Source organism: Galeopterus variegatus, unplaced genomic scaffold, assembly GCF_000696425.1.
Source record: "Galeopterus variegatus unplaced genomic scaffold, G_variegatus-3.0.2 Scaffold2205, whole genome shotgun sequence".
In the NCBI taxonomy this organism is placed as follows: Eukaryota; Metazoa; Chordata; class Mammalia; order Dermoptera; family Cynocephalidae; genus Galeopterus; species Galeopterus variegatus.
This window is the reverse complement of record NW_007728316.1, coordinates 226,921-246,347: the sequence shown is the minus strand read 5'-3', so window position 1 is coordinate 246,347 and position 19,427 is coordinate 226,921. Positions and strand designations below refer to the sequence as shown.

General features: G+C 38.3%; 1 protein-coding gene and 1 pseudogene across 1 annotated transcript in view; one reads left to right on the top strand and one right to left on the bottom strand.

The window, feature by feature from the left end:
* LOC103597129 (type II inositol 3,4-bisphosphate 4-phosphatase-like) overlaps positions 1-19,427 on the bottom strand; it is a 66,727-nt gene that overhangs the window by 33,499 nt on the left and 13,801 nt on the right. The window lies entirely within an intron of this gene.
* On the top strand, positions 2,114-3,397 carry LOC103597128 (annotated as a pseudogene).

Below are 19,427 nucleotides of genomic sequence, written 5' to 3'. Positions count from 1 at the left end.
CCAGAAAAACAGAGAAAATCTCTATCAAGCTGAAATGTTCTGTTCAACCCAATTTGCAGGTCTTGATGAAGGAAAAATGATAGCAATAGCACTTTGTGTCATATAATATTATATATTTAAAAACAAGCCCAGAAAACAACAATAGTTATATCTTAAGCTATGCTTATCTCTTTTCTTCCAGACAGCCTAGAGCATTTACTGTTCCCTGGGGCTTATTCAGCCCGATGTCAGGGGACCCTGAGATGAGGCAGAATCCTTGAGCCGCAGCCTCAGGTTCCCTGTTTTCTAGTTCTATGTCACTGAGAAGTCACAAACTCTCAGACACTCAATGCCTCCTCTGTCTACCCACTTCTCCAGGTGCAGGTGAAGAAGAAATTAGACCTTTTTATGAGAGGACTTTCTATGCAAAAATGTTTACTAATATCATTATACTAATATTTACCAAACTAATACCAACATATACAAATATTCGGTGCTTTATTATTATATGAAGTGGTTTTTATTGACTCAGTCATACTCATAGGCAGTTCCTTAAAAGCTGTCACCAGGTCCAATATTTCTTGGTAAATACCAAACCAGTATGTGAGTCATTGCTTTTCATAAAGAGAAACTCATGCACCTTATGGATCTATACACACTGAAACTGTCCCACTGGAGGGGTGATACAGGATGAGTGATTGGATTGCTTCATGGATGTATTACTCATTTGATCACTGTAAAATCTAATCTGCATGGGAATTATTTAGTAGCTAATAGAGAATCCTGAAAAATCTGTTTTCAGAAGTTAAAAAATGTTACATCAATCTTTCAGCCATACTTACCACTGCTCATTTCCTAAATAAAACTCTACTCCAGGAGGGGCTGAATAAATGGCCTTCCTCAACTTATAAGACTAAAAGAATTCAATGCTTGCTTTGGGATTTTGTTTCTGTTTAATTTTATTTAAGAATCCTCTAACCACTTGAATTAAATGAGTAGTAACAAACAAATGCTACTCTGCAACCACTCATTCATCAATAGATTTTTACTTTTATTTGTGCCTCTTTTTTACTGGCTTTGTTTTGGACTAAGTTATTTAAAAGTATTCCCAGGACTCAGAAGAGTTTAAATACATATGATGTTAATAGGTTGGGATTCAAATGTACTTCTGTCCACTGAATTGACTATTTTTTATTGAAAATGGAAAATAACATAGAAGTAATGAGTAATTTTTTTTTAACTGTAATCTAAATTTTTTCTGTAGAAAAATATAAAAGAACTATGAATGATGATTTTTCTAGTTAACTTTGCTATGGTTAACTAGCAACATGAGGGTTCACTTTCTATTGTGAGTGGTTGTGAGTGAGATGCCATCAGGAGTCCCCAGCTCAGACGTGTGCAGGAGCCAGGCAGCTCTCACTCTGCTAGAAGGGGCTCCTCAGAAGAACTGTAAAGATAGGGATAAGTGGAGCCTCAATACCTTGCTGGAAGGCTAGGCACTGAGCAAACTAGAAAGACTATGCTTTGTCAAAAGAGGGGAACTCCACGCAAATTTATTGCCCAAAGAAATAAAAGCTCACTGTGGCTTGATTTCAAGATTTGTCCAAAGCTTAACAAATTTTAAGATTTGTCCAAAGCTAGTCACTATGGAGGCTAACAGTGGAAGAGCCACACAAAATACACCTGTCACTCCATTTGGCCTGAAGGCCAGAGGTTGCCACCCTCGGGCCTAGATGATTCCGGCTACTACCTAGACTCTTAAGAAGAAAGCACAGATTATCTTCTGCTCTACTAGTTCTTTGATGATTTGAAAATCTAGAAGGTAAAAGGCAGGGCTCTTCAGGGTTCCAGACTCTGTCTATCTCCCAATTTTTTTTTTTTTTTTTTTATGCAGTATCAGTTTTTGTTTCATTTAGCCATCATTTCTAAATCATGTCAAGACTAGTGAGTCCATTGAGCCTTTCTACCATTCCAGCCAACTTTGGCTGGATGCCTAAAAAAGTCTCTTGATTGTAATATCAGAGAGCTCAGTCCCAGCAATAATCAATTTGAAGAACACCACAACTGTTCTTTGGGTGTTATTGAATGCAGCAGCATTGCCCGAATTCAAGTAGTTCTAAAAGCTGCATTGGATATGGAGTGTGCAAATAAGCAGGTGACTGCCAAAGGCTTTCACAAGAGCAGTGACATGAACCACCGGGGCAGTGTGAGCTCATGGTCAACCCCAAGCAACCATTGCTTGCCCCCTAAGAACTCTTTCTTCTGTAGAGTTAGGTCATTTTTCTTGCCCCACCCCCATTTTATCTCTATTCTTGTCATTCAGTGTTAGTGAGATCTAATGAAGTTTATCCTTCTTCCTCCATAACAAAGCAATAGCCACAGGCAGGCCTGCGTGGCATGGGGGTGGGCAGGGCACTGTGACAAGAATTTCCATATCGCTACAATTCTGCACTCAGAGGAAATTTGTGCTTAGAGGAGAAGCCACACAGCATGTATAGAGGGTAGAGGCATAGCTTTTTGATACCTGGGTCTAGCCTAAGGAGCTCTGTGACTTTGGAAGAATTATTCAATCACTTTGAGTCTCTATTTTCTCATATGTAAATGGGGGTAAAAGAACAAACTTTATAGATTTGTTATAAAGATTATATGAGGTAATGTATATAGAAGGCTATGCATGTGAGGCCTTTTAAATTATTACCATTATTGCGGGCATAGTCATGTGTCAGCCAAAGATGGCTGCTCCGGGATGAGAAGAGCCAAGTTTGCAGTGAACTCCGGCGTGGCTGAAGACCAGGGGAGGCCCTGGCTGCTGGAAGAGGTAGAGCATAAGGCTCAAGACGAAAAATCATGAACCCGACGATACTGTCAAGGAAAACTGAACAATCTTAGATATCATAACCAGAAAAATTAACCAACTCCCAGAAGCAGAAAGGAATCTATTTGTACATCGATCGACATTTATTGGACTTAATGCTGCTCTCTGTGGCCTAATAGCAAACTGTCTTTTTGGACGCATCTTGAATGTGACACAGGCTTACCTGTGGTAGTGATCCCATTTTTGACAGCACATGTATCTTACAATGGCTTTGTAAGTTTACCTTTGAGTACAGTTGATCTGAATTGTGAAACCTGTACAGTAACACGGGCTGGATTGATGGGTCTCATTTTTAGTGGTCTGTACCCTGTTTTCTCGTTGCTACCCATGAATGGTGGCCTAGCAGCCAGGTATATATCAACCCCACTACCAGTGAAAAGAAACATCCTAACTTACTGGATTAGAATTTCTAAGGCTGTCTTTAGAAAGATGTTATTTCTCATTTTGCTCCAGACTGCATTTGCAGTATACCTTGGGTCTAGACAATATGAACTACTTATAAAGGCCCTTCAGTTATCTGAACCTGGCCTAAAGATTCACTGACTTAAATATGTACAGCAAAATAAAATGGTAAAAATAAAAAATAAATAAATAATGAAATAAATTATTATCATTATTGATATTAATATGAATATAGTTATACATTAACACAAAAATGTATTTTACCTATCCTATAATTTTATACTAATCACATGCTCAGGATATTCCATGTTGGTCCTGATTTTGTGTAAAGTTATTCTTTTTCAATAAAGTATTTACTAAATATATATCTGTGATTATTTTTGAAACCTCCTTGTTTTCATCTGGCTAAAGAAACATTTTTAAAACCCTTTACTAGACCATGTGTTGATTTTGAAAATCAGAGTCCTCATGAATACATCTTTCTATAAAATCTGATGTGCACACTTACACTTGTTAATTTTTTCTCTGACTAGACACTTCCAAATGAGAAGCCAGTGATAGCAGAAAGTTTTATTTTCTGTCTTCCAGCAGATATGCTACATGTAAATGATCAACTCACCCTCCAAGCAGGGGTTTCACTGGGAGGTTAGTGTCCCTTTACTCAGTGTGATGATCCACAGTGGGGCATTATTTTAACAACTCAGATGTCCCAAAGGGTCATGGAAAGACTTGCTCCCCTGTTCTGTACACTCCTTTCTTCAAAAAAGAAGACTGTGAATGCTAATAAAGTTTCTTTTTCTTGCAATTAAAATTAAATGTTACAGTTAGAACCCAAAATAGCCTGATGAAGCACACCTGATGAAAATTCACCTCTTATGCCCATAATAGACACTTCATAGGGAAAATAAAGGGATAAATCCATACCCATTAAGGGCAAAAAAGGTCAAGGTACAGAAGACAGGGGGCATCCTAAAATAGAAAAGTTGTTTTATAAAAACAGGACTTTAGGGAAATAACCATCTTGCTTCCCACCTCCCTCAATAACACCATTCTTGTCTTACCACCACTGCTGAGAGAATGAGCCACCTCCCTGAGGATGTGGGTAAGACTTCTGTAGTATAGAGTACAGTTTTGTGTTCCCTTCTCAAATTCTTGTGTTTTGTTTGTTTGTTTGTTTTTGGTGTCTGGCTGTGCAGGGATCTAAAACCTTGATCAAATTCTTAATATTTGGCCAAGTTTCTCAAAAATGTCATATATAAATCCTTCCTCTTTGTACTTCAGAAAATTAGACTACTAATCAACTGATAAGCCAATTTAGGTTGTTTCCTGTCTACTAAATTACTGGACTATATTATATGGTTTCACAATTACAAATTTCAAATTAAATGGTAATTTATAGAATTTACCATTCTATACCAGTGATTACATCTAGATTAAATCAATTTACATCATATATTAAAAAATATATGGAACACTTAAAGAGCCTAATAGTCCCTCTTTCGAATTACTTTGCTACTATAATTTGCTTTACTATTTTTAGACTCCTCTGCCTTTGGTTTTTTACTTTTCTTTCCCTCGGGAATTGTAAGAAGACAGCAATTTTCTGAAAACTAGGATGTCAACCTCTACAGTTTATATCCCCTCAGTGGATTCAGAAGCTAGTACTACCTAATTCCCAGTGCACCCTATTCCACAACAATTCAAGTTTGTGTAGTAAAATGGCACACTCTACAGTGTTCCTGCCTCGTGTTTAATATCTGCACAATGAGACGTGCATAAGTAGTGGGGGACACTCTTTTCATTTCTGAATATCTGCTTAAAGTGACTTCTTAGAAGAATGTGGCTCTATATCATGCTGAGCTGATTTATAGCCATTAATATATATATTCTTCTATGCTAATTTTGTATTCTCCGTAAAATCTTTTACAGTCTTGAATTCATTGAGTTTAGCTTCTCATCTTGCTCTCCCTGTTTATTTTAGCTTACTCTCAATTGAGCAAGTCTGCTTTTCATAATTTTTCTCATTTAATGTTATTCCTTTTGTTCTCTTCTCTGCCATCTCAAATTTCCTCTCTAACATATGTTTCTCTCATCACTATGAAAGACGAGGTTATAGAAGTCACCACTTGTATATTTATAAGACCTGGGACTTATAGGGGTCAAGAACACATTGCTCTTAACAATCCACAGCTTCTCCCATCAGTTAACTGACTGTTTTTAAAGTCTTTACAGACATAAAGCAAAACTATGTTATTTTCTCCTTAACTGTTATGTGGGAGATTTTAATTAACTCACACTTCCCTAAAGAGTATGTGAACCATGCATAGCTGCCAACATAAGCAATATTTGGTGGAAAAATAAGAACAAAAGTATAAAAGTTGATGTGGAAAAAAATAGAAAATTTGGAATTTTCTCTTTATTTGCTTGTCTTCTTTTGTCTTTTAAGGCTCTGAGTTCAAAAAAGTAATGTCTCAAAATCAGGGCCTTTTTTTCCAAGAAAGATAATAATCACATAACTTGAAACAATAACATTAATGTTAGATTTCTAGAAGGTTGGTGGGAAAAATTCAATGTTTAAGCTTGAAAGATAAGAAATCAATCCAAGGGATCAACACACAGACACACATACACACTAAATGAATGAATGAATGAATGAATGAATGAACGAACGAAAAAACAAAGTCATCTCAACGCAAGAATTCCTTAAGAATATTAAAATAATTCTAGATAATTTTCCTGCTATATTGCAACCTAAAATGCTAACATCATTCATATTTTAACATTGTTCTCATTGAAGATAATACATGAAACATGCAGAGAAGGTGAGGATGGAGACAGGAAGCATAATTTAATGAATACTTACTACGTGCCAGACAGCACTGTGCATAGACCTTTTGCTTGTGCTAGCTCATGTCCAGAATAACAATGTGCCTGTCGCTGCCTCACAGTTCCATTAGTTTCATATTCATATTTTTTACTGATCGACTGATCAGTCAATATTTGTAGAATATTAAGTATGGCTCAAGGATCAACATATTTTTATGTTACCAATAGCTCAGTATTCAGCAGTCTGAGTTCAGTTTTTTCAATAACGTCATTCTGCTCAGTCTGGCTCTCTGCATATTCAATGGTGATTTAGCTTTGTAACAAGAATTTTAAGACTCTCAACACCTGATAATAGGATCCAAGCAAAACTTAAGGAAAGGATAAGTCTAATACCATACGGAGGAAACAGATGACAGAGTTATTGAGGAATATAGGTAATCATTTGCAAGAGGGAATTTAAGAGACTTTGTTACAGAAAGGTTGCTTTAGAATTTTTGCTACATTGAGATTTGAGTGCCACTGCTCCTAAATTTCTTTTACAACTGACTCACTTATAAATTGATTCCACTGATTTCCTTGATGTAAAAGGCTAGATTCAGATTGTTGGGAAATAAGCCCTGAAATAAAATTTGTTACTTTTCCTCATAACAGAACAATATAAAAATACGTCACCATATTTTATATGTGTCTCTGTGTATGTTAAATAGAAACATGTCGGCCTTATAAAAGAAAAAAAAAAATTAGCTGAGAAGAATGAAATTCACTTTAGTTGGGAACATTATTGATACAAAAATAAGCCTCACACGCAGAACCAGTTCTCAATTTAAGTATCATTGAAGAATCTAGAAGGAAAAAGAAAAATGCAACCCCTGCCTGGAACAATGGTGCTCTCGGGAATGTTCTTCGATTGTCTGTGGGGGGAGCAGTGAAGATGCCAGCTGTACAGAGACAGCTTATTTGCATATGAAAGGATCAAATCATTGTTGTCAGTACCAGAAGACTCCCATTTTTGAGCTTGTTCCCTGTTCCCTCAGCTTCTCTCCTGTCAGCCCTATTTTGTCTTGTTTTCATAACTATTACCTAGAGGGCTGAGACTCCATCCTCAAGCAAGTTAATTGAAAACAGGCCTGTGCCTGTGTCTCTTCTGGTTTTGATACCCCACTCTCAGTGTAGTAATCCCCAAACTGGCCTGGCATTGCCTAACATTGCATACAGACTCGGCTCTTTCTGTGCATGCTCCAAATCCACGTTCCACTTTAGAAGCAAGTGCTTGCAGCTTTCTGCTGCTCTTTTCAGGAGGAACATATGTGCTGCCTAAGAAAGGATAAAAATGTTATTCCAAGGAGGGAAGCAGGTCCTGCTGAATACTAAAAGAAAAAATATTGTGAGTCAGTTAATGGAAATCTCAGTAAGAAGCAAGAGGAAGAAGAAACACAGGGAACGACCTTAATTTTTAAGGTTAATTTTTAAGCCTTTTATCCCCGCCTTTCCATGGGCCAATGTGGCAACATTGTTCCAAAACAATTATCCTTGACTTGGGAGCCAATAGGATTCCCATTTGGGATAAGCATAAGGCCCTTTAGTGGATCCAGCAGTTCATGTGGGTTATTGGGGAAGGTTGCTTCCCTGATCTGCCTCTGAACCAAAAGGTGAGGCCAGTGTGGCTGGTGGAGAGCGATGGTTACAGGAAGGGTGGCAGGAAAGTCAGGGCCTACGTCACCAAAGGTGAAGGGCTGAGGGGAGGGAGTGTTATCAAGGTTGCCAGACGCCAGCTTAGGACACACAATGATGTCCAGGAGGTATGTGGAAGTTTGAGGAAGAATAAAGGAACAGTAGGCTGGAATGTTGCCTTGAGGATTGACAGTCTCCTGCAGGAATCTGAGGTCCATTTGTTTGGGCAGGAAGTAGCAAGCAGTCTGGGAAGCAGCTGTTCAATACAATGATGTCACATACAACACACTGATTCACGGTCTAGGTTTTACCAGATCCTGAATAAGGCAATTTCCTGCCATGCTTTTCCAAACTGAAATGTTTTAGAAAGATTGCATTATATGCATTGCACTTAAGGGCTTGGATTCTAAGGGGTGGTGCTTAATTAAGATAAAATAAAGTTAATTTTTAAATTTCAATAATATTGTTCATTTGTTGTTCTGTAAATGTATTGGGCTTAGTAGTTATATGTGAAGTTAGGAGTTCTATGAAATGGCTGTTGTCCTAATACCAAATATTTTACAAGTAGAATTAAAATTTTAAAGCAAAGACATACAAAAGGATAAATTAGGAAATAAGGGGGAAAGGGAAGAATGGGGAAAATAGATGGTTTTAGGAGGATAATTAGCCTCTCATTTTATTGTCTGCATCTGATCATCCTTTGAGGGAGACAAATTTCGAAGGGCTTGAAGAAGGTAACTCCCCATTTCACTTGAGTTTGCAACCATACAGGTCATTTTGCATAGATAGAAGAGTCTCAATACTCATGTTGAATAATGGGTCTTTGTGGGTGTCAATTCTGTCATACAATGGTTGACTCACAGGAAATCAAACAAGGTTTGCAGACATAAGCTAAAGCTCAAAATGACTAGTGATCTAGGATATAAGAAACAGGAGGAGGAGGAGTCTGTAGGTGAGAAAGCAAATGTGGGCTTGACAGGGCAGAAAGGGTCTAATTATTCAGAGAAAACTCCACAAATTCAACACTTACTAGAAACAACCTATATCAGACCGCTTAAAAGAGAGAAAGTGGTTCTAAGAGAATCAGAGTTTAAAGGAAACAAAGAGCGTACTTCTCAGATCATTTGAGACCTCCAAAGAGAGATCAAACCTGGAACTCGGCAGAGCACCTTCTAGTTGACTGTAGAATGCCTCAAAGCCCTATGACTACAGGAAGTTTCAGAACAAAAGAGAAGTAGTTTACACTACCCAAATTAAGTAAAGGAGAAAAACCTACTCAGCTTTTCCAGGGCACATGATAGACTAAGTAAGATAAGAATATGAGGCACCTTCTGTCTGAAAGTCTCCTTGGCAGTTCTTACTTGCTCTGTGTTGTAAATAGCCAAAAGGACAGGGCAATAGATTCTAGTCCTGACTCAGTGACTTGGGATTTGTTATGGAGTCTCAGTACCCTCATCTGGAAATAGGGATGAAAATTATATTCTCAGTGAGTGCTTGTGAAGATCCAACTAAACAAAATGTGAAAAAAGATATATTAAATTCCTAAACATGTATTAAGAAAGTACTTTCATATATCTTAGCTCAAATGCTCTATGAAATAAGAGTTATTATCCACAATTTACAGATAAGAAATCAGAGTTTCAGAGAGGACAAGGGATTAATCTAAGGTAATAATTAGAGTAATACTATTAAGCTATCGCTTACTGCTTTAGATATACTGTCTCATTTAGTTCATAAAACAACCCAATAAAGATCGATTTTTTAGGGTCACACAGGTAGCCAGTGGCAGAGTCGTGGCCCAAAGGCTCTCAGGCCAGTAGCCCAGCCCTTGTTCTCAAACACTGCCCTGGCACTGCCTTCCCTCAGGGTTACATGTTGCAGGCTGAAATATAAGCTCTAATCTCCTGACACCAGTCCATTTCTATTATTTCAGTTGTCTGTTATACTTCTTGCTGCTATTTGTATATGTCTGTTCTTAGGAGCATCTCTACAAGAAGATTGCCTGCTTCCTGAGGCTGTCACGATACAGGAATCTCCACGTTACTTTATGAAGAATTTTGGGCATCAAATTCTACATAGGAAAGCAATCGTCAGATACACAGTCTAGTTACAGAACTGACTTATTCAGCTCAGCCAGTACGTGATTCTTCTTGACAGTTCTCTCCAGAAGAACCCCAAGGCCAGTAAGACTCTATTCCTCCTAAATATAATTTGAGAGCAATGGAATATCAATGATTAAATAATTGTATTTTTTAAATGTATTGCTTTTTACAAATAATTGTGTTAGCAATAATTACAACACATTTTAAGGGTATATCTAAACTATTAATTTGTTTCATAAATAAATGTGTTAGGATAAAGCAATGGAATTCACGCAAGCATTCAGTCCGTGGCTATTTGTTGAATGTCCAAATGTTCCCAGCCTGATTCTAGGTGACAGTTTCACAGCAGTGGACAAGAAAGCAAGTTCCCTATTTTACGGTGCTTATGGTGTAGAGTGACAAGAAGTTTAAGGAAAAATTTACTTAGAATTCTAAACAGGGTGATAAAATTGAGAGTGTTGGGTGATGCTGGGTCAGGAAAAGTTTCTCTGACGTTTGAGCTGTGACCTAAAACATACCAAGGGACCAGCTGAGGGGGGACAACAAATGCAAAGACCCAAATGTTTGGCCAGTCTGAGAAGCAGAAAGACCGATGCTGTTGAGAAGCAAGCTAGAGGATTAGCACAAGGTTCAGTGAGAAGGGCCCACTCTTTACGATCCTTATGATAGTTTGATTTTATTCTAAGTAAAATGAAAGCCATTGAGAATTTTAATTGGGGGAATAAAAAAAATCACAGTAATATTTTTAAAAGATTATGCTGGCTGTTGTGTCAGGAAGGGCCTGTGCAGGGTTAAGAACAGAAGCAGACCCATGACGACTCTCCTGGCCCAGGTGAGAGCTCACATTGTCCTGGAATTGAAGGACAGTGGTGGGAAGAGAGAGAAGTGGGCAAATTTAGCATACTCAACATAGAACTTAGGGGATTTGATGATGGATTTGATGTGAGGTTAGAGAAAAAGAAGAATCAAGGAGTTGTGTTTTGGGGATTTGAGTAACTGAGTGGATGGTGGCAGACTCTATGGAGAAGGGCAACTGGAAATGTCAGGGGACTTTTCTTTAATCTTGCATTCCTCTTTGCTAGGTCTCTTCATCCCCATGGCATGGTTCCCAGGCGGCCTACGATATGTTTGGATGTTGTCTGCTCTGTAAGAAGGCTGACTGACAAATTTCACCTCCATAGACAGCAGCACTGAGGGATCTCCCTCCCTCACAGCCTTTGGATTTTACACAAAGCAGGAGCAACTCATGAACAAAACTCTGCGATAATCCTGATTTTTTAATTACCCATAAGTAGTAACAGATGCTGCAAAGGTCAACCGGTTCTACTGACCAGCACCTTCAGTAACTAGAAAATAAAGGGAAGAAAGTAATAAGGAAAACCATACAGAAAGAGAAATAGCACATGGGGTATGAAGATTATGGATGAAAGACATAAATAAGAAAAGTAAAAAATGAATGTTTAGGAAAAAATACTAATAAGTAGTTTGCTTAAGGCATGTAGAACAATCAATTTAAGCCTGTGGAGTTAAACCTGGTCAAAGACATCCCTTAACTAAAAGCTCCTACAATATTTTAGAAAGAAACATGATAAGAAGAACAGATATTTTTTGACAACAAAATTCAGTTGAATGATAGAGTCGTAGCAAGAGGAAGTGGGAGAGAAGTTTGATATCTCATCTACTTCTCATTTATTAACTGATGTCATGTACCTCTACATCTGCAGCATATGCCAAGTTACAGTTTAGACCAATGTCGATAACAGGCTAGGATCCAGTCGCAGAGCACATTAAATCTCGGGTTGCCAGAAACCACTACCCACATGACAGACCGGTTAAGCAGCTCTAATTGGTTCATTTTCTCTTCTTTCAATTAAATCTCTAATTATTTCAGCAGTACAAAAACATTATGCAGGTCTTAGATAATCTTTTATTGTTCTTTTCTTTCCCATTTTTGTACTTTTAATAATCATCCACAAAGAACCTGGCCTTTAGAGTTAAAATCTAAATTCCTCTATGTCCTAGCTGTCTGCCCTTGTGCCAGTGATTGAACTTGTCTGTGAAAATGAATGGGAAGGAAGCATCTGCTGGGCCTGTCGTAGGCACAGGGAGAAAATGTGAGAAGTGCACAGGCTGACCTGGCGCTTAGAAGGTGTTCCATAAGGGATCGCAATTACTATGCACGACAATGCGCTGCTGAGACCCCCTGCTCAAGGAGGGAAAGATTGTGATAAAGTAACTCACCCAAGGCAATACTCATAAAAATAAAGGTTAACCATTTAACATATGGCAGGTATCAGTTGCTTCACATCCATTAACTCATTTAAACCTCACAATAACCTTATAAGGTACATACTGATTTCCTTCCTATTTTACAGATGAGGAAACAGAGATTCTGAGGTTCTGTGTAATTTTTCTAATCCACATGGCTAGGTAAGAACAAAGACAGAACTCAAACACTGGCAAGTTGGCTTCGCACTCCCAACTCTTACTAGGTGAGCTATGTTGCCTCCCCACTCAAGCTCAACTTCAGCCTAAAATGCGAATCATTTCTACTAGTTGTCTTTTTATTGTTGTTTTGTGTTGGTAAATGGTTGTTCTGAAGAATATCTCCACAGAAGTATTGCTAGTTATCTAATATTGTCGAAACTGAAATAGTCAAGGAAAGACTCGTTGGGAAGGTTCCTGTGTGTGCAAATCCTATACCAGTAGGCAATGGTCAGGGACACAGCATGTATACAAGCCGTCTCTGACCAGCTCAGGTTGGCCTGAGCCTCCTTATTGGGAAGGTTCCTGTGTGTGCAAATCCTACACCAGTAGGCAATGGTCAGGGACACAGCATGTCAGGGACACAGCATGTATACAAGCCGTCTCTGACCAGCTCAGGTTGGCCTGAGCCTCCTTTGAGTCCCATCTATTACAGACCAAAGGCGATACAGCTCAATTCTTATGATATCCAAATATGATTTGCTAGCAAGAAAGCAATGTTTAAAGACTTGTACTCATTTAAAATATTCATGCAATAATTGTAAACTATTGTGAGAGGATTTCTAGAGCTCAATCTATTTTAGAGTGAGAAATACAGCTCAATTCTTATGATATCCAAATATGATTTGCTAGCAAGAAAGCAATGTTTAAAGACTTGTACTCATTTAAAATATACATGCAATAATTGTAAACTATTGTGAGAGGATTTCTAGAGCTCAATCTATTTTAGAGTGAGATTATAAATAGTAAAGAAGGGAGTGTAAATGAACATTAAATGCATCACCTTGGAAAATGAACTCTAGGACTTTATGTTTCATGCATTTTTCCATTCCCTTTGCCCGAATTATCTCCTGTTTTCCTTCTAAACCAACTGGAATCCTTTAAGACATGGTTCAAATGCCTCTTTCTCTGAGATGCTGTTTTGGATGCATACTTATATTTAATCAGTACTTGCTCAGTACTTTCATAGCTGTTGGCTTATGCCTGTATTTTGCCCTTATCACAACCCGCCTGGAATTACTATAGTTGTTTGTTCTCACCACCTCCTGGAAATTCCTGGGAAGCAGGAATCGATAAGAAAGGGATACAGCCTGATAGTTAAAAACAGGAGCTTCAGAATCAGACAAAACAACCTGGAACCTGACTCTGTCACTTAACTTCCAAAAGATCTTTGGAAATTTGACCTTTGGAAATCTAAGATTCTTCTTCTGTGGAGTAAAGACATATGGGAAAGCTTGCTCTGAATTCAAACTGCTGGGTTCAAATCTTGGGCTCATTACTTTACCTGTTCATATCTAAGTTTCTTTAACTGTAAGACAAGGATGATAATAGAGCAATTACTCATAATAAAATTGTGATAATTAAATTAAATTATGTTAATCTACATAAATTATTTGTAATAGCATATATCAAACAAGTAAGCACTCAACAAATGTTATTTTTAATATTATTATCCTACAGAGCTGTTGTGAGGAATTGAGTTGATGGGAAAAATAATGTTTTTCTATTCTCTCACAAAGCAACAATCATCATCAGAGAAGACAGACTTTTGGCTTCTGTGACCAAATGTGTGAGGATTCTCCCCACAAGGAAGCAAATCATTCTCCAGTGGATACCAACCAGGTATCCTCTAATTTAACACAAATTTCTACACTGTCTACTTGGAGATAATGTCAGATCCCACAGGTTGCGGACTCAGTCTCCAGACTATCCTACATTTCAGATGCCAGACACAGTCCAGGCCTCTGGAACTTTGGACAAACCAGCTATAAATCAGGGTTCCCATAACCCCCTCCTTGAGTTCTGTTAGTTTGCTTGTGAAGCTCACAGAACTCAAGGAAACACATACTGATATTGACTGATTTACTATAAAGAATATTAAAAAGGATACAGATGAAGAGATGCATAGGGTGAGGTATGGAGGAAGAGGCATGGAGCTTCCATGCACTTCCTGGGAACACCACCCTCCTGGAGCCTCCACGTGTTCAGCTATCTAGAAGCACCCTGAACCCTGTGCTCTTGGGTTTTTATGAAAACTGTGTTACATAGGCATGATCAAAGCATGGACAACCGTGTAGAAATGTGATTGGACAAAATGGGTATGATCTCACACTAACAGTCTGGGTGGGGAGACCCCACAAGATCTGCTTGTTCAGGTTCTTCCTGGCCTCTCTGTGCAATGTTCTGGGTATGGGGCAGGGCTCCTCCTGAAATGAGGGCCTTATGACCTACAATCAAATAAGGTAGGTCAGAGAATTTCTTTATGGCCAACTCCAAGAAATGAAGGTAAGGGAAGGTTAGGATAAGCTAGGAACCATGGATGAAAACCAAAATATACATACCATAATATCACAGGAATGCATGCCATCCTGTTGTTAAAGAGCTAAGCACATAAATGCTGAAAAATTGGTAGCTGTTCCTTTGATTCCCCCAGCACTTTGCACAATGCCTTCTCTTTAGAAGGTGCCCAGAAAAGGGTTGTTCAGTGAAATACAGTGTTTCGTAAGGAGTGTATTATACTGTAAGAATCAAAAAGAAGTCAATCAATTTATAATGAGACAACAAAGTAAGGCAAGCACAGACCTTGTCTAGTCCTTAGCACTTGCTTCTCTTGTTGCTCTGAAGATCATCTTGCATATTACATGGTGAAGTAATATTTTTATCAATAGATTAAATAAAAAATATATCTCTGTACTTGGTATTCCCTTCAGCTGGTTCAGCATACCATGCAGAAGGTAAAAATACTAAGGAAGATGTACTAAAATCCTCCATTTTCCCCACTGGATCTTTTAAAGAGTCAGAGCTTTATCATCATTTATAGAACACAGACCAGGAAGAGAGTAGAAGGGTGAATACAGATGAGCATTGGCAAGCTGGGCTTCCTAAGAGCTTGTCTTTTAAAGAAACATATAAAACAATGCCTGATTTATAGGAATTCATAAAGTATGAATGGACCTGACATGCAGGTTAATGAAGGCCCTTGCAAGCAATAAACAATGTATCTGTAAAGAGATGAGACATTTTCTTGAGTGGCTTGTCATTTTGGACACATTTCTACACATTTTCAAATACCAAGTACAGAAAACTGACCACATGATTTCAGGAAATTTTTTTTTTTTTTCCTAACTGGGCTGTTAGACTCCACATAAGAAATCCAAAACAAGTACACATAATCTAGTACATGATCCAACAAAAGAACAAAGTATTTAGAATCAGCACTCTCCAGGGCAAAGCCTTAACAACCAAAGAGAATAATCTCTCCTTATTTATAGCCATTGTAGTATTTAAAGTAGCCTACCTAAGGACATCTTGTCCGTGTACCAGGACATAATGTTGTGATAAAACTGAATTCTAAATATTGAACTCTAAGATGGTACACACCATTTACCTGGCACAAGTATCTAGTGGATTGCCTATCCACAACACATTTTTTAAAAATCTTCCACTTCCAAAGAGAAAACAGAGTTTCTAAAAATGATGTACTTTCATCCCATGGAGACCATGTGCCCCACGGCACCAGAGAGTGACCGAGCAAGTAGGCCTCGCCACCACCGGACTCCATCCCCAGCCTGGCCGAGTGAGCACTGAGAAGAGAGGTGCCTCCCTGAAGAGGCCTGAGATCTACAAGACCAGGAACCCTGCAGCGCCAGCTTGTGACTGCGCAGGTAGGCCTTGCTGCCACCAGACCCCATCCCCAGCCCAGCCAAATGCACGCTGACCACAGAGGCACCTCCCCAGAGGGGCCCAAGACCTGTGGCGACCATGCGCCTGAGGCGCCAGTGGGCAGCTGAGTAGACACTGAGGCAGCCATGCCAAATAGGCAGCCCTGGCAGGATCCTAGCCAGACACTAGTGTCGAACCAGTGGGCTGTGAAATCCCTTGCCACAATGACTAAACATCAAAGGGAAGATACCAGAAATATGAAAAATCAAGGAAGTATACCACCAAAGGGTAATAACTTTCAAGCTCTAGATCCTATAGAACAAGAAGTCCTTGAAATGTCTGACAAGGAATTTCGAGTGATAATTCTAAGGAATCTGGATGAGATACAAGAAAACTCAGCTAGACAACATGATGAAATGGGGAAAAGTATACAGGGCCTGAAAGAAGAAATGTACAAGGAAATCAATGCCCTGGAAAAGAATGTAGGAGAGCTTGCTGAGCTGAAGATTTCACTCAATGAAATAAAAAACACAACAGAGAGTTTAACCAGCAGGCTTGCAGAAGCAGAAGAGAGAACTTCTGACCTTGAAGATGGGCTGTTTGAAATAACACAGGCAGACAAAAAAAAAAAGAAAGAAGGAAAAAAAAATAATTAAAAACATGGAAGAAAATCTGAGATATCAAATAACCTTAAGCACTCAAATATCTGAATCATGGGTATTCCAGAAGGGTAGGAAAAAGGAGATTGCATTGAAAACATATTCAACAAAATATTGGCAGAAAACTTCCCAGTTATTGGAAAAGACACAGATTTGCAGATGCAGGAAGCTCAAAGATCCCCAAATGTATTCAACCCAAAAAGGTCTTCTCTAAGACATGTTATAGTCAAATTGGCAAAATTCAAAGACAAAGAGAGAATCTTAAAAACTGCAAGAGAGAAGCATCACATTACCTATATGGGAGCCCCAATCAGACTAACATCAGACTTTTCATCTCAAACCCTAAAAGCCAAAAAGGAATGGGATGATGTATTCAAAATACTAAAAGACAGAGATTGCCAGCCAAGAATACTCAACCCTGAAAGGCTATCCTTCCATAATAAAGGGCAAATAGTATATTTCTCAGACAAACAAAAACTGAGGGAGTTCGCTACTACACGACCACCCATACAAGAAATTCTCAAGGGAGTACTGGGTTTGGTATCTGAAAAATAACTAACATTGCCATAAAAACTCAAGAAAAATCAAAGTCCACTAGTAAAATAAAAATGCCAACAATGAAGAGAGAAAAAAAAAGTTTATCTACAACCCAAGAAACCAATAAATACAGAAGACAAACAGTAAATCAGAAAGAAAGGAACAAAAGACACTTAATGCATGCAAACAAAAATCAATAAAATGCTAGGAGTAAATCAACAATTTTCCATAACAACTCTTAATGTAAAAGGATTAAAATCCCCAATCAAAAGACACAGACTGCCTGACTGGATTAAAAAGGAGGACCCGACTATATGCTGCCTTCAAAAGACCCACCTCACCTATAAAGACTCACATAGACTAAGAGTGAAAGGATGGAAAAAGATTTACCATGCAAACGTAAATGAAAAATGAGCTGGAGTAGCTATTCTTATATCTGATAAAATAGACTTTACACTAAAAACCATAAAAAGAGATAATGAGGGCCACTACATAATGATAAAAGGATTCATCAATCAAGGAGACATAACAATCATAAATATATATGCACCCAATTTTGGAGCAGCCAGATTTATCAAGCAAACTCTATTAGACTTAAAGAAGGAAATAGGGCTGGCCCCATGGCGCACTTGGGAGAGTGCAGCACTGGGAGCACAGTGGCGCTCCCGCCGCGGGTTTGGATCCTATATAGGTATGGCCGGTGCGCTCACTGGTTGAGCGCGGCGCAGACACCAAGCCAGGGGTTGTGATCCCCTTACCAGTCACAAAAAAAAAAAAAAAAAAAGAAGGAAATAGACAGTAATACCGTGATAACAGGGGACCTGAGCACCCCACTCTCATCATTGGACATATCATCTAGGGAAAGAATCAGCAGAGAAACACAAGCTCTAAACAACACTCTTGACCAGTTGGACTTGGCAGGTATCCAAAGAACATTGCACCCAAAAACCTCAGAATATTCATTCTTCTCATCAGCACATGGATTATTTTCCAGGAGAGATCACATGCTGGGTCACAAATCAAGTCTCAACAAATACAAAAAAATTGGAATTATCCTATGTATTTTTCAGACTACTGGATTAAAATCAGAAATCAATAACAAACAAAATTCTGGAAACTATACAAACACAACATATGCAAATCAATAAATGTGATACACCATATCAATAAAATCAAACACAAAGACCGTATGATCATCTCTATAGATGCTGAAAAAGCATTTGATAAAATTCAACACTCATTCATGATAAAGACTCTCTACAAGTTAGGTATAGATGGAAAGTATCTCAACTTAATTAAAGCCATATATGATAAGCCTACTGCCAATATCATCCTGAATGGGGAAAAGCTGAAATCTCTTCCCTTAAGAACAGGAACTAGACAAGGATGTCCACTCTCACCACTCCTATTCAACATAGTGTTGGAAGTACTAGCCAGAGCAATCAGAGAAGAGAAGGAAATAAAGGGCATCCAGATTGGAAAAGACGAAGTCAAACTGTCCCTGTTTGCAGATGACATGAGCCTATATATCATACAGCCTAAAGCCTCTATAGAAAAACTCTTGGAGTTGATAAATGATTTCAGCAAGGTTGCAGGATACAAAATAAACACGAAAAAATCAGTAGCATTTCTATTCTCCAATAGTGAACATGCAAAAAGAGAAATCAAGAAAGCTTGCCCATTTACAATAGCCACCAAAAAAACAAAATACTTAGGAATACAGTTAACCAAGGATGTGAAAAATCTCTATAATGAGAACTACAAACCACTGCTGAGAGAAATTAGAGAGGACACAAGAAGATGGAAAGATATTCCATGCTCTTAGACTGGAAGAATCAACATTGTGAACATGTCCATATTACCCAAAGTGATATACAAATTCAATGCAATCCCCATCAAAATTCCAATGACATTTTTCTCAGAAATGGAAAAAACTATCCAGACATTTATATGGAATAACAAAAGACCACGCATAACCAAAGCAATTCTGAGCAAAAAATAAATAAATAAAGCTGGAGGCATAACACTACCTGACTTTAAACTATACTACAAAGCCATAATAACCAAAACAGTATGGTACTGGCATAAAAACAGACACACTGATCAATGGAATAGAATAGAGAATCCAGAAATCAACCCACACACCTACAGCCATCTGATCTTTGACAAAGGCACCAAGCCTATACACCGTGGAAGTGACTGCCTCTTCAGCAAATAGTGCTGGGATAA